The following is an 11,223-nucleotide window of genomic DNA, read 5'->3' as shown; positions in this document are numbered from 1 at the left end:
ATGAAAGGAAGGTTGGAGATTGGCCTATAATTAGCTAAGACTGCTGGGTCTAGAGATGGCTTTTTGAGTAAAGGTTTTACTACAGCCAGCTTGAAGGCCTGTGGTACATAGCCGATTATTAGAGATAGGTTGATCATATTTAAGATCGAAGAATTAATTAATGGCAGGACTTCTTTGCGCAGTTAGGAATGGAGTCTAAAAGACACGTTGATGGTTTGGAGGAAGTAATTACATACATAGTGAGGAGTTAAAATTATTAACAAGATGATCGACCTCTGTTGGAGTAGCGTTCAGGTAGCTGCTCTACTCAATCTGTGGCTTGTCTGACCCTAGCACTTGTGTGGCACTTTACTCCAAAAGGCATGGTTTTGGAGCAGAGATTTCTTTCTTGCTTTGTGATTTAAAATTCACTTCACTGTGGACACTGGTGTTTTGGCAATTACCAGTTCATGGTTTGCTTCAGCCTTGGTAGTTCCTGGGTGGTTCCTGAACATCCCAAGCTTGTGACAGTCCTGGGTCATTTGACCCAGTGTTTTGATTTTTCTTAGATTTTTTATATTCTTTGTTTATGTTTAAGTCTCATTTAGTTATCTAAGCTCTTTTCTATTTGGCCTAGGTTGACCTGTTATAGTTTATCTATTAGATTCCTCCTGTGTCTTCATTCTGTCACGAGACTGAGTAGTCTGTACCAAACTGAACTCAGGCGCAGGACCCAGACAGAGACAGCAGGTGGTTTAACAATATTTATTTGACTGAAGCTCTGGAGATGTGTCAAAAACAAAGCAATAGAATGTGGAGCGTGACTTGGCGTGACCTGGGAAACGTGGCCAAGGGAATGCAGAACTAGGGCGAGGGAACGAAGCCTGAGATGCAGAGTGGAGCTGGGCAGGAATCTGTCACACTGAAGAGAGAAGACAAGAGTTAGGGAGGTAGTGGAGATAGCCCTGAAGTGGAAAGTATTGAGTGTAGCAGTCTTACTTGCAGTTGGGGACACAGAGGATTCAGGGGTGAATCCAGGGGTGCAAGGGCTACCTGGGATCTGGGGCCCGTAGATGGCAGGAGGGCAGGCAGGTGAGGCACGGAGTGATTCTCAGAATGATTGTTTGGTATCCTGAGTCTGAAAGTAGAGTGTGAGCTGAGGGTTTGAGCCAAGATGAATCCAGGAACTGTAGAACAAGAAAGTTTCATTAGTAAGGTAAACACCAAGAGAACTTGAAGCATGAGGGCTGGTTACTAACATGGGTTGCTGACGAACTGGTGGGGAAAGAACATCAGCGTGTGGCTTAAATAACTCTGGTCTGATTGCTTGCAATTGGCTCCAGGTGCGCAGAAACTGGAGGAGGCCCTGCCCAGGGGTGGATCCCAGGTAGGTTAAGGAGCCTCATGGAAATCTCAGCCACCCACCATGACACATCCCCTGTGTTGAAGTCTCCCTCACCCTATAGGTGTTTCAGCAATGTCTTTGTCTCCCATCTCCTCCTCCTGTTTACATGTTATGTGTGTTTCGCCTTAGCCATCATGTTCTGTTTGTGCTTTGTTATGTCCATGTCTCATCTCCAGTCCTCTTTTCCCTCTGTATGATTTTACAGTGTGTGTGTCCCCGTTTGTCCATCATGTTCAGTCCACATCTGCCTAGGTTTCCTGTTTTATTTTGACAGTCACGTGTTTTTTGTGTTCAGTATGTTTAGTTGTGCTTTCCTTGTAGCATCACGTTAATTTGTACTAGCTGTGTTCCCCATGTGTTTCCTCTTCCCGTGATCACCTCCTGTCTGTATATATTGTAAGTTTTCCTCCGACCTTTGTCATCGCTTTGGCTTTTTCCCTGTGGCTCTCCTGTGTCCTTCCAGTGTTTCCAAGGTTGAACTGATGATTTTGATACTCGATTGTAATGGAAAATGACCAAAACCCAAGTTGAGTAGAGTCAAGCCTCTTCGAGTCAAACTGAGTAGGTACCAGTGGAAAAGGGCCATTACTGTTTTACCTCTCTCCTGATTTCCTTTGTATATAGTGGTTTAGATTCAGTGATCAGTAAGGCCTGTTGCAGCTGATTTTCAGCCTATTTCTTGTATAATTTAACCTACCACAACCTTTTTTTAATGGTTCCCCTTATTTAATATTGGTTTCTTGACAGCCACCCTCACAACAAAATTAATTCTGAGTCTTTGATGAATTAACTGACTGGCCAGAGGCATCTCCCAGATCCTGTGTCATTTCTTTTTACATGACTTTCAGATACTGTTATATGTGCTATGGATAGTTTTTTTTAGGTGTAACACGTCTTCTTCCACTTACCCAATTTTGTTAAATATTATCAAATACAAATTGCACTCCATGCAAAGACATGTTTTGAGCTAATATCCCTTTTTGGTGCAGGAATACTATATTATGCCTGTCAAAATTTGTCATCTTGGGCATATTTCTGACATTCTGCTAAAGAAATGGGAACAATGAATGTTTTTGTAACAGTTTGACAGTAACAAAGTGCCAAAAAACCCCAATTTGAAATCAGTTGTCTGTTATTGTCACAGTGTGTGAATGTGGAGAAAGAGGACCCAAATGCAGGACTCGCAGGCTGACTCGGGAGGTTTTTACCAAGACTGGATGAGCTGAACACGAAAGATGAACTAAGCCACTGGACTGAAAACACACCCACGGAAGTGACGATGATGAGACAAGGAACTGAGAGAAACTGAGGGATTAAATACCCTGGATAATGATGATGTTTAATGGCCTGTATTTGCAGTACATGACAGTACTTGAACCGAGGGAAAATCAGATTGTATGTTACATCAAAGTAGTAACTTTTTAACATTATTTGTTCTCAAAATCTTATGTATTACACTTCAAAACTAATTTGGAAAAATTCTCAGACAGAACAAAACCAAACTGAAGCCATTCCAAAACAATATGACACAAGACAACATGCAATATAATTGCATAGTGCTCACTGACAGAAATCAATTTGGTAGATGCTAATAACCACAGTCCTGCATTGGTGAGTGCTCTCGTCAGCTTGTATGCTGTTCTATCGGGTACAGAGCAAAGTTGGGACAATTACAGTAATCTGCGAGTCGAGTGATGGTCCTCCATATAGAGTGGAGGTGAGCTGAGTGGTGCTTTGTGTTTATCAGCCTGCAGTGACAAAGAGCCAGAAAAGTAAGCAAGCATCATAGGGAGATTTGATGAGATGCATATTTAACAAGTACTGAAAAGAAGACAGGCAAATACTGAAATATTTGCTGTTTAAAAAAAATACCTCAGAGTAAAGTGTTTGGGGCTGAGAGCTTTAATCAAATTGCGTTCCATAGATACGAATCAAAGATACGACTCCAACATTTACAGGTATTTTGGTTTACATATATCATTATAACATATTTTTTATTTCCATGTGGGTATTAAAAATGATAATAACAACAACAACAGTTTCATTATAAATTGTGGAATATGTCAAACAAAATGAACACATAGCTTTAGAAGTTAATGTATTGAATGCTGAAGAAATACTATGTGGCCTACAGCTCTTTATCCTTGAATTTGGGTGAATTCAAACCAGTTGGTATTAAACCAGCTACCCTTGACACACAATGTGTTACAGCGTCAGTAATGTAACATAAATGTAAATATAGCACAACCTAGGAAAAAAAATTTAGAAAACAAAAAGCTTTAGTGAAAGAGCATGCATGAAGAGTTCATATGAAGTTAAAATCTTTAGTATATGGATGGACACACATGCCCCAACCTGGATTTTTATGTAAAAAAAAAAAAAACAAAAAAAAAAAAAAAACCTGACAGGTGTGAAACAACAGCGAGATGGGATTGTTTCTTTGCCAAGGGTGTGTTTTGTGATCTTTATTTTTGTGACTCAGTATCAAACAACCTTGTTAGCTTGATTTTTGTGTTACGACCCGGCTCAAAAGCCGCAACATAAAAAAAGGAGATGAATACCAGAGTATGGGTGAGAAGAGGTTTTATCTTAAAATGGAATAGCAGGTTGGCTCAAATGGCTGATGCCACCAAGGCAAAGACAAGTGAGCTCCTTGGGAAGCTTGCCTCAGGTATGCTTTTATCCACACCTGCCTAGGTGTGGCCAATTAGCACCAGCTGAACACACTAAGCAGATTAGAGGCTGCAGAGGGACTTAACATTTCTTTCAATCAAATTACCCCAGGGATACCAGGAAAAACATGCCAGGCAGCAAGTCCAAGTTAAAATTCAGAGTTGAGTAACCCTAAGATTGCTTCTCTGAGGCTTCAGTTCCAGAACAGCTGATCACATTTAATTTAGTAAGCTCTGAGTTAAGTTCATTCTGAGTTATGTACCACCCCAGTGCATTGTGCTATATTTTTAAAAGATAATTTAGCTCTTCAGAATATTAAGAAGAGATATTCTGCGGCATGGCTGAAACAGACGGGGATGTTGGATCTTTAAAAACATTTTCAATATTCCTGGTGATTTTTTTAGAGATCTGTTGGTGACATTATCAATCAATGGCCCACCTAATTTTGAGGAAATTTGTCCTCATTTTTTGCTTTTATGGGACCTGTTCAGTGGACTTTGTGGGTTTGAGAAACCACTTCATTATAGCTGCAATGTCCCTCCAGTTATGTGGAATTATGAGGTGTAAACTGTGGACTCCTCTGCAACTCCTCCAGCGGAGATCATCTGTTTGGATGCTTCTGTGGGGAATCAAGGTTGGCCATCCAAGCCAACAGGTGTGCGGAAAAGGGGAGGGGCAGGGCTACCATATCCCTGGAAGGTTACATATTAGGACAGATATCAAGTTTCTGATGGAGTAAAACTGTGCCTATCTCCTTGGTTTAATGGAAATAGAACAAAACTGACTCCAGTCTGGAAGAAAATTGTTCCAATTTGCAATGACCGGCAAATCACTTGGTGGAAGATTGTGTCTCTGTGTCAACAAAAGGCTAGAGTATCGTCAGGCAAACACTGAGTGTAGCTGACATTTAACTGTTGCCTGTATCCCTGCAACTCTTTTATTTAGCAAGGGAATTCCAGCAGTTATTCAACACACTTATGTATATTCAAAGGCCATGGCTGATATGGCAACAGAGGCTCCTGTGCAATGGCTTTAAGGGACTGCACCAAATGAACTCTGGATTCAGGTTCTGTAAAACTGAAAGTTTTAAAAGACTTATTGAGAGACAACAAGTTATTTACTGAGAACTGCTATTTGCATGGGAGCATTGTGGACAGATTTAGCTAAGATGGAGGCAAGCACAAGACATCATGGTGTGAGAGGACGAGAACAGTCTTACTTTTAAACAAGAGTGGTTTGGTGTAGGAAGGTGTTTTCCAAAGGAAGGAGACTGAGAGTGGGTGTGTGAATGGGCATGCAGGTGAGTATCTCAGGTATGTCCTTCTATTACACATTTCAGGTACAGACAGAGCTGAAGCTAGAGATAGAGCCAGTGCAGAACTCCGTAGAGTAGCAGATGAAGGAACGAAGGAGGAATCCAGATGAGGTAGGAAGTAAGTAACACAGAAGAAACAACAATATTAGAGTTAAGGAAACAGAATGTAGATTTCCAGTAAGGAGAGCCTGATTGCCACTGCTAAAGATCTGCTGCCCATTCATATACTGCAAGATTGACAGCATTAACTCAGAACATTTGTTAGGAGGACTGACCAGAGAGCAATAATTCAATTCAGTTTTATTCATATAGCACCAAATCACAACAACAGTTACTTTAAGGTGCTTGTTAATGTAAGATAAAGGCTCTACAATAATACAGAGAAAAGGCAAAACTCTAACAAGCCTCTTTGAGCAAGCACTTGGTGACAATGGGAGGGAAAACTCCCTTTTCACAGGACAAAACCCCTGGCAGACCCCGGTTCAGGGAGGGGCAGCCATCTGCCGTGACTGGTTGGGGTTGAGGCCAGGAAGACAAGACAAAAGGTACACTGTGGAAGAGGGCCACAGAGTAAATGCATAGTGGTGTATAAACATATAGTGAGTTAATATAAGGTTAGTGAAGATACACACAGTGCACCATGGGAAGTCCCCAGCAGGCTAGGTATATTGTGGCGTAATTAGGAGAGGATTCAGGGTAATCTGATCCAGCCATAACTATACACTTTATGAAAGAGGAAGGTTTTAGTCCTAATCTTATAAGTTAAGAGAGTGTCTGTTAGGTACTAAGCTACTGTTAGGTACTCTGCTGGTAGTGTAAGGGGCCCTCTTCTATGGAAGAGGGGCCTTCCATAGAAGAGGGGCCTGGAAAATGAAGGTTCTGTCTCCCATTCTAAAACCCCAGGAACCACAATTAAACCAGCAGTCTAAGAGCAAAGTGCTCTATTGGGGTGATTTGATCTTATAAGATCTTTAAGAAAAGATGGGGCCTTGTTATTGAAGACCTTGTTACGTCAGGAGAAGGATTTTAAATGTGATTCTGGATTAACAGGGAGCCAATGAAGCAGTCCTACATATTTCAAATGCACACTGAAGGACATGTCCCGGTCAAAAGTGATTCCAAGATTTCAGTGATGAACAGTCTGTTTTTTAAAATTCACAAGTAAAATAGTGTGCAGGTTACTAAGGATAACGTGGTCAAACCAAGATTCTGTTTTGCTTAAAAGCAGTAATGTAAATATTATGTTTAATGCTCTGGATTATTAAATAGAAACATCTGTGGTAGTTTCTGTGTAATAAGCAGGAAACATATCTGCAAAATGCTAAACTAACGCTTTCTATTTAACTCGTACTGGGAGTCTGCACTTTCTATTTTATTCCTGGATGAAGACAATGAGAAAGGAAAATTACATCCAACTGCCAACTTAAGACACTTTTGGCCTCCTTTTTGGCTTTCTTCATACATCCATGCTTGCATAAACCACTTAGTTAGCTTACACTACCAGCAGAGTACCTAATTTTAGCTTAATAGGTAATATTACTTAAAGTAGTAATAAAAAGTAAGGTTGCCTTGATATAAGCTGAGAATTATTATTGTAAACATGGATAAAGATATAGCTGTGGTTAGTAATACTTTCATATAACACTAATATAATGTGACTAATGTTATTTATAGTATTCCCCCCAAAATTAAGTAGTTCAACAGATTAGGTTTGGGGGTTAGAGGTGTGTTTGCAGAGCATTATCATTCCCAACGTGTAACATACCGAGGACTTGTCACAATTGTCCGTATTTTATGCGTTGGAATGAGAACATGTTGGGTATACTCACCCCCAGTGAATAGCATTAGCAGTGGTTTATTTCTAATGACAGACATTAAATATTCCAATGTGTTACCACATGCTATTTTGGGCAGAAAAGGATGAAATAATTATGTTACTGTATACACAAATTATTTGGTGCAGGGTTTGATCCATATTTGTGAAATTGTTGCTCAAACAACTGCCAATTACATCATACTTACTTTAACATTGTTCGTCTTTTCAGTATACAAGCGGTTGGCTTGCTGTTACTTGCTGCAGGCTGAGTGTTTGGATGGTTAGAGCATAACCCTGAACTGGATAAGTGGGAGAACGTTGATGACATCTTATTTTTGTGTAGTGGATATTTTATGTATTCAATGACCTTTTTCTGCTGAAATATTTTTAGCATATTATTTTTTGTCATCCAGACAAGATATATGCTGTGAAAGAGGGTCATCTACACTCCCATGCAAATCTAATGTATCCATATGTATTTTTATTTTAAACTTTTAAACTCTGACATGTATTGTTATTTTCCAGCTATAGCTTTTGATTAATACATGTTTATTAGGTTTAATAGCATTTAATTTTAAATATTAAGAAACTGTTTGAAACAGGTGGTTTAGCATTTTGTATAAGTGTTTCCAGTTCATTCCATCATTTCCATGGTATTAAAATCCAGCTCACAGAAACTGCCACAGGTGTTTTCTGGTAGTCATCACTATTCTTTAAGTTTGTTTTAAAGGGTTATTAATATGTTATGAAATAGAAACAGTCAGTTCTGCATTTTGCAGCTTTGTTTCTTGCTTATTAAACAGAAGCTACCACAGATGTTTCTATTTAATATTTACATTGTTCCTTTTAAGCAAAGCAGAAAACTACACATTCCTTAGATATAGGACTCAGGAAAGCAGGAGTGAAGTCAAAATCTCAACTCTATTGCTGGAAATCCACAGGAAACAAAATGCAGCAAATATGGTGAAGGGCAGAAGGAAACAGAGTGGAAAGACAGAACAGGGGAACACACCACAAAGAACAAAGGAAAACACAGATATTTAATAGACACTCAGGGAGGAGGAAACTATTGATGGGACATAGTGTGCTGAGGCTTCAGAGTGTGTGCCGAGAAATCCAGGAAGTCTTTACGAACCGCATAGCGTGTAGAGAAGCTGTTTTCATGGAAACTGCAGAAAGGAGAGGGGTTTCCACCCTGTATAGTAACACTTTGTGCTGATCGCTCTTAATAAAGTATTACAAATAATGCCTGTAAATGATGAAATGTTTTACTACTATAATTTTATTTCTCTCTTTTTTAACGGCTATTTTTTTTATTCCTAGTGTTTGTTGTGTGCCAGCCAACTAGAGTACAACAAAACCTTATGTTGTCACTGTCTGTGGAGACAGACCTGTGGTGGACCCAGGTGCGAACACAGGAGAGGAGACGGGAGTGAACTTAAACAGAAAGCGAGCCTTTATTTGGCCTGATACAGAGGGGAGTAGACAAAACATAACAGGGGGAGAGACCGCAACTAACCAGAAACTTAAACTGGAAAAACACTAACATGACTGAAAGGAATAACTATGATCACTGTGAACAGATGCTGTGCAGATGCAAGGAAACTATGAACCAGATGGCGTGATGAAACAGACATGAACATGACCTGCACGGAACCTCATCGTGCGGGTGCATGAAAAACAACATAAACCAAATAGCAAACAAGAACTGCACACAATCCTGAAAAACACTTAACTTGACCAGAGGGAAGGTAGGAAGGACGACGCGACACAGACTGAATGAAACACAGAGACTAAATACCCACAGGGATGATCAGGGGAAGTGGAAACACATGAGGAAGAACAGCTGACACACATGAACCTAATGACAGGACAGGGGCAGTGAAACTAAATACAATGAACAAAGAACACCAGACTCTTTCAAAATAAAACAGGAAACATAGACATGACACGAACTTGATAACAAGGACCACACAGACATGAAACATGACAGGTAGACAGTACAGGGGGAGATGACAGAAACAACTAAATGGTCTGTATTTGTATAGCGCTTTACTTGGTCCTAAGGACCCCAAAGCGCTTTACACTATACACAATCATCCACCCATTCACACACAGGTGATGACAAGCTACAGTGTAGCCACAGCCGCCCTGGGGCGCACTGACAGAGGCGAGGCTGCCGGACACTGGCGCCACCGGGCCCTCTGACCACCACCAGTAGGCAACGGGTGAAGTGTCTTGCCCAAGGACACAACGACCGAGACAGTCAGAGCCGGGGCTCGAACCGGCAACCTTCCGATTACAAGACGAACTGCCAACTCTTGGGCCACGATCGCCCTAAGAAACAAAGGACTAAACTGCAACCTAGAAATTAACTAGACACATAAAATCTCAAACACTGGGTCACATGACCCACTACCGTGACACATCTATGGGTATCCTGCATATATCCTAACTTTTGCGGGCTTGCTGTGGGATACTCTTACACCCCTGCTTCCTCAGCACTATGTGAAAGGCTTCTCTCCGAAGCTGGAGAGGTTGTTACGGACAAGAGAACACAGTGGAAAAAATATGATTTTTTTTTTTATAAAAATGAGTAAAGTCACCATTACTCCAATGTTCACAAGCACAATCACTGTCCAATCATTTGAAAACACTGCAGCAATTTTAACAGAAACATCTCATATCCCATTTGATTTATTTAAACACTGACTGAAATGATACTGACACATTTTTTGACATTGATAGACTTTTATCACCATTACCCACACATTAATCAAAAATAAATGAAAGGAACCAGAAAAAAAATCTGATTTAGATGTTCTTATTTATTTTCTTGGTTGTGTTCTTGGTTTTCTTGTAAGATAGTCCAGAGGAATGACAAATAGGACTACAAATAGAAATGACAGTAATGGTTTTGACCAGCAGGGGGGTTTGTGTGCACATAAAGCCTTGACAGATTAACCTTTGTCTGAAGCAACTAAGTGTAAAGTTTGAAGTCTTCTTGGTCTTGATCTGGCCATCACTGGAGGAAACAGGTGGCAAACACAGCAGGAACAAATCAGAATAATGAGACAGGGGAAGTAAAACTCCAAACAAAGCACACAAAACGATAAAAGAGGAACAAACATGGTGAAACCAACTCAGATATCCAAAATAAAAGGTAAACAAATACAGTGACAACATGATGAAAAAAGCCACTTTAATAATACATTTCCATCAGTGTGATTGATTAAAAAACAGAAAATGATTGATCACTGACCAGTGTGTTATGAGTTTTATACAGATAAGTTTTATTTAAACAGTGATTGCTATAGTAACATACAGTAAATGTTTTCAGTGCAAGGAAGCTAGCTGACGGTCTGACAGCTGGATTACTGTCTATAGAATAACAGAATCGTAGTGAAAAAGTACAATGAAAAAAAAGAAAAACAGATACCTAGCTGGGATTTCAATGCTTGAAAAAACCCTCTGAAAATTAATTTGCCATGCTATGTACTTTAATAGTGATTTTTTGAATGAGGAAATGAATGGGATTGAAATTGCTGCACCTCAGACAACTTACTGATGAAAGAAGAGGAGAGCAGTCAGTCAGAAACTGGGAGTTTGTTTAACAGAACCTGCTAGTCACTAGGTTAATGCATCACGTGTTCTTCAGTGACAAATCTACATCGTAACTTATGACAATTTTCCACTGGAGCATGATTTAGGCATTAACTCTCTTCATCCCATTAGATGCAGCAGCAAAAACCAGAGTGAACCACAATTTTAGCTAATGGAAAAGGTGCTAGCTAACTAGCCATCCAGCAATAACACACTTATCATTGAGCTGCCCTGACATTATGAGATAGCTTGGATATTTGACAGACATTCTGTCCACATTCCAGCAGCGTCTTCACATTTAGTTTGTCCCACTGTTGGTAGTAAAATAGGACTCAGTTCACCTCTGAGCCCTCACTCTGAACAGCACTGTCACTCAGCGACATCAGTAGATCACACTTCAAGTCACAAAACCAGAGTGTTCCTCAGTACTGA

At 40.1% G+C, this 11,223-nt stretch overlaps 1 long non-coding RNA gene across 1 annotated transcript in view; it reads right to left on the bottom strand.

Moving 5' to 3' along the window:
* Positions 1 to 758: 758 nt before the first annotated feature.
* The window catches only part of LOC309687297, a 35,391-nt gene continuing 24,926 nt past the window's right edge, over positions 759 to 11,223 (bottom strand). Inside the window, exons 3-4 of the long non-coding RNA XR_014270708.1 lie at positions 979 to 1,166; positions 759 to 901 (exon numbers count right to left, since the gene is read on the bottom strand). This is a non-coding gene — a long non-coding RNA (uncharacterized lncRNA). The remainder of the gene's footprint in view (positions 902 to 978; positions 1,167 to 11,223) is intronic.

This window comes from Aulonocara stuartgranti (genome assembly GCF_965226115.1).
Source record: "Aulonocara stuartgranti genome assembly, chromosome: 14".
NCBI lineage: Eukaryota > Metazoa > Chordata > Actinopteri > Cichliformes > Cichlidae > Aulonocara > Aulonocara stuartgranti.
The sequence above is the reverse complement of the archived record's forward strand: the minus strand, read 5'-3'. Positions and strand labels throughout refer to the sequence as shown.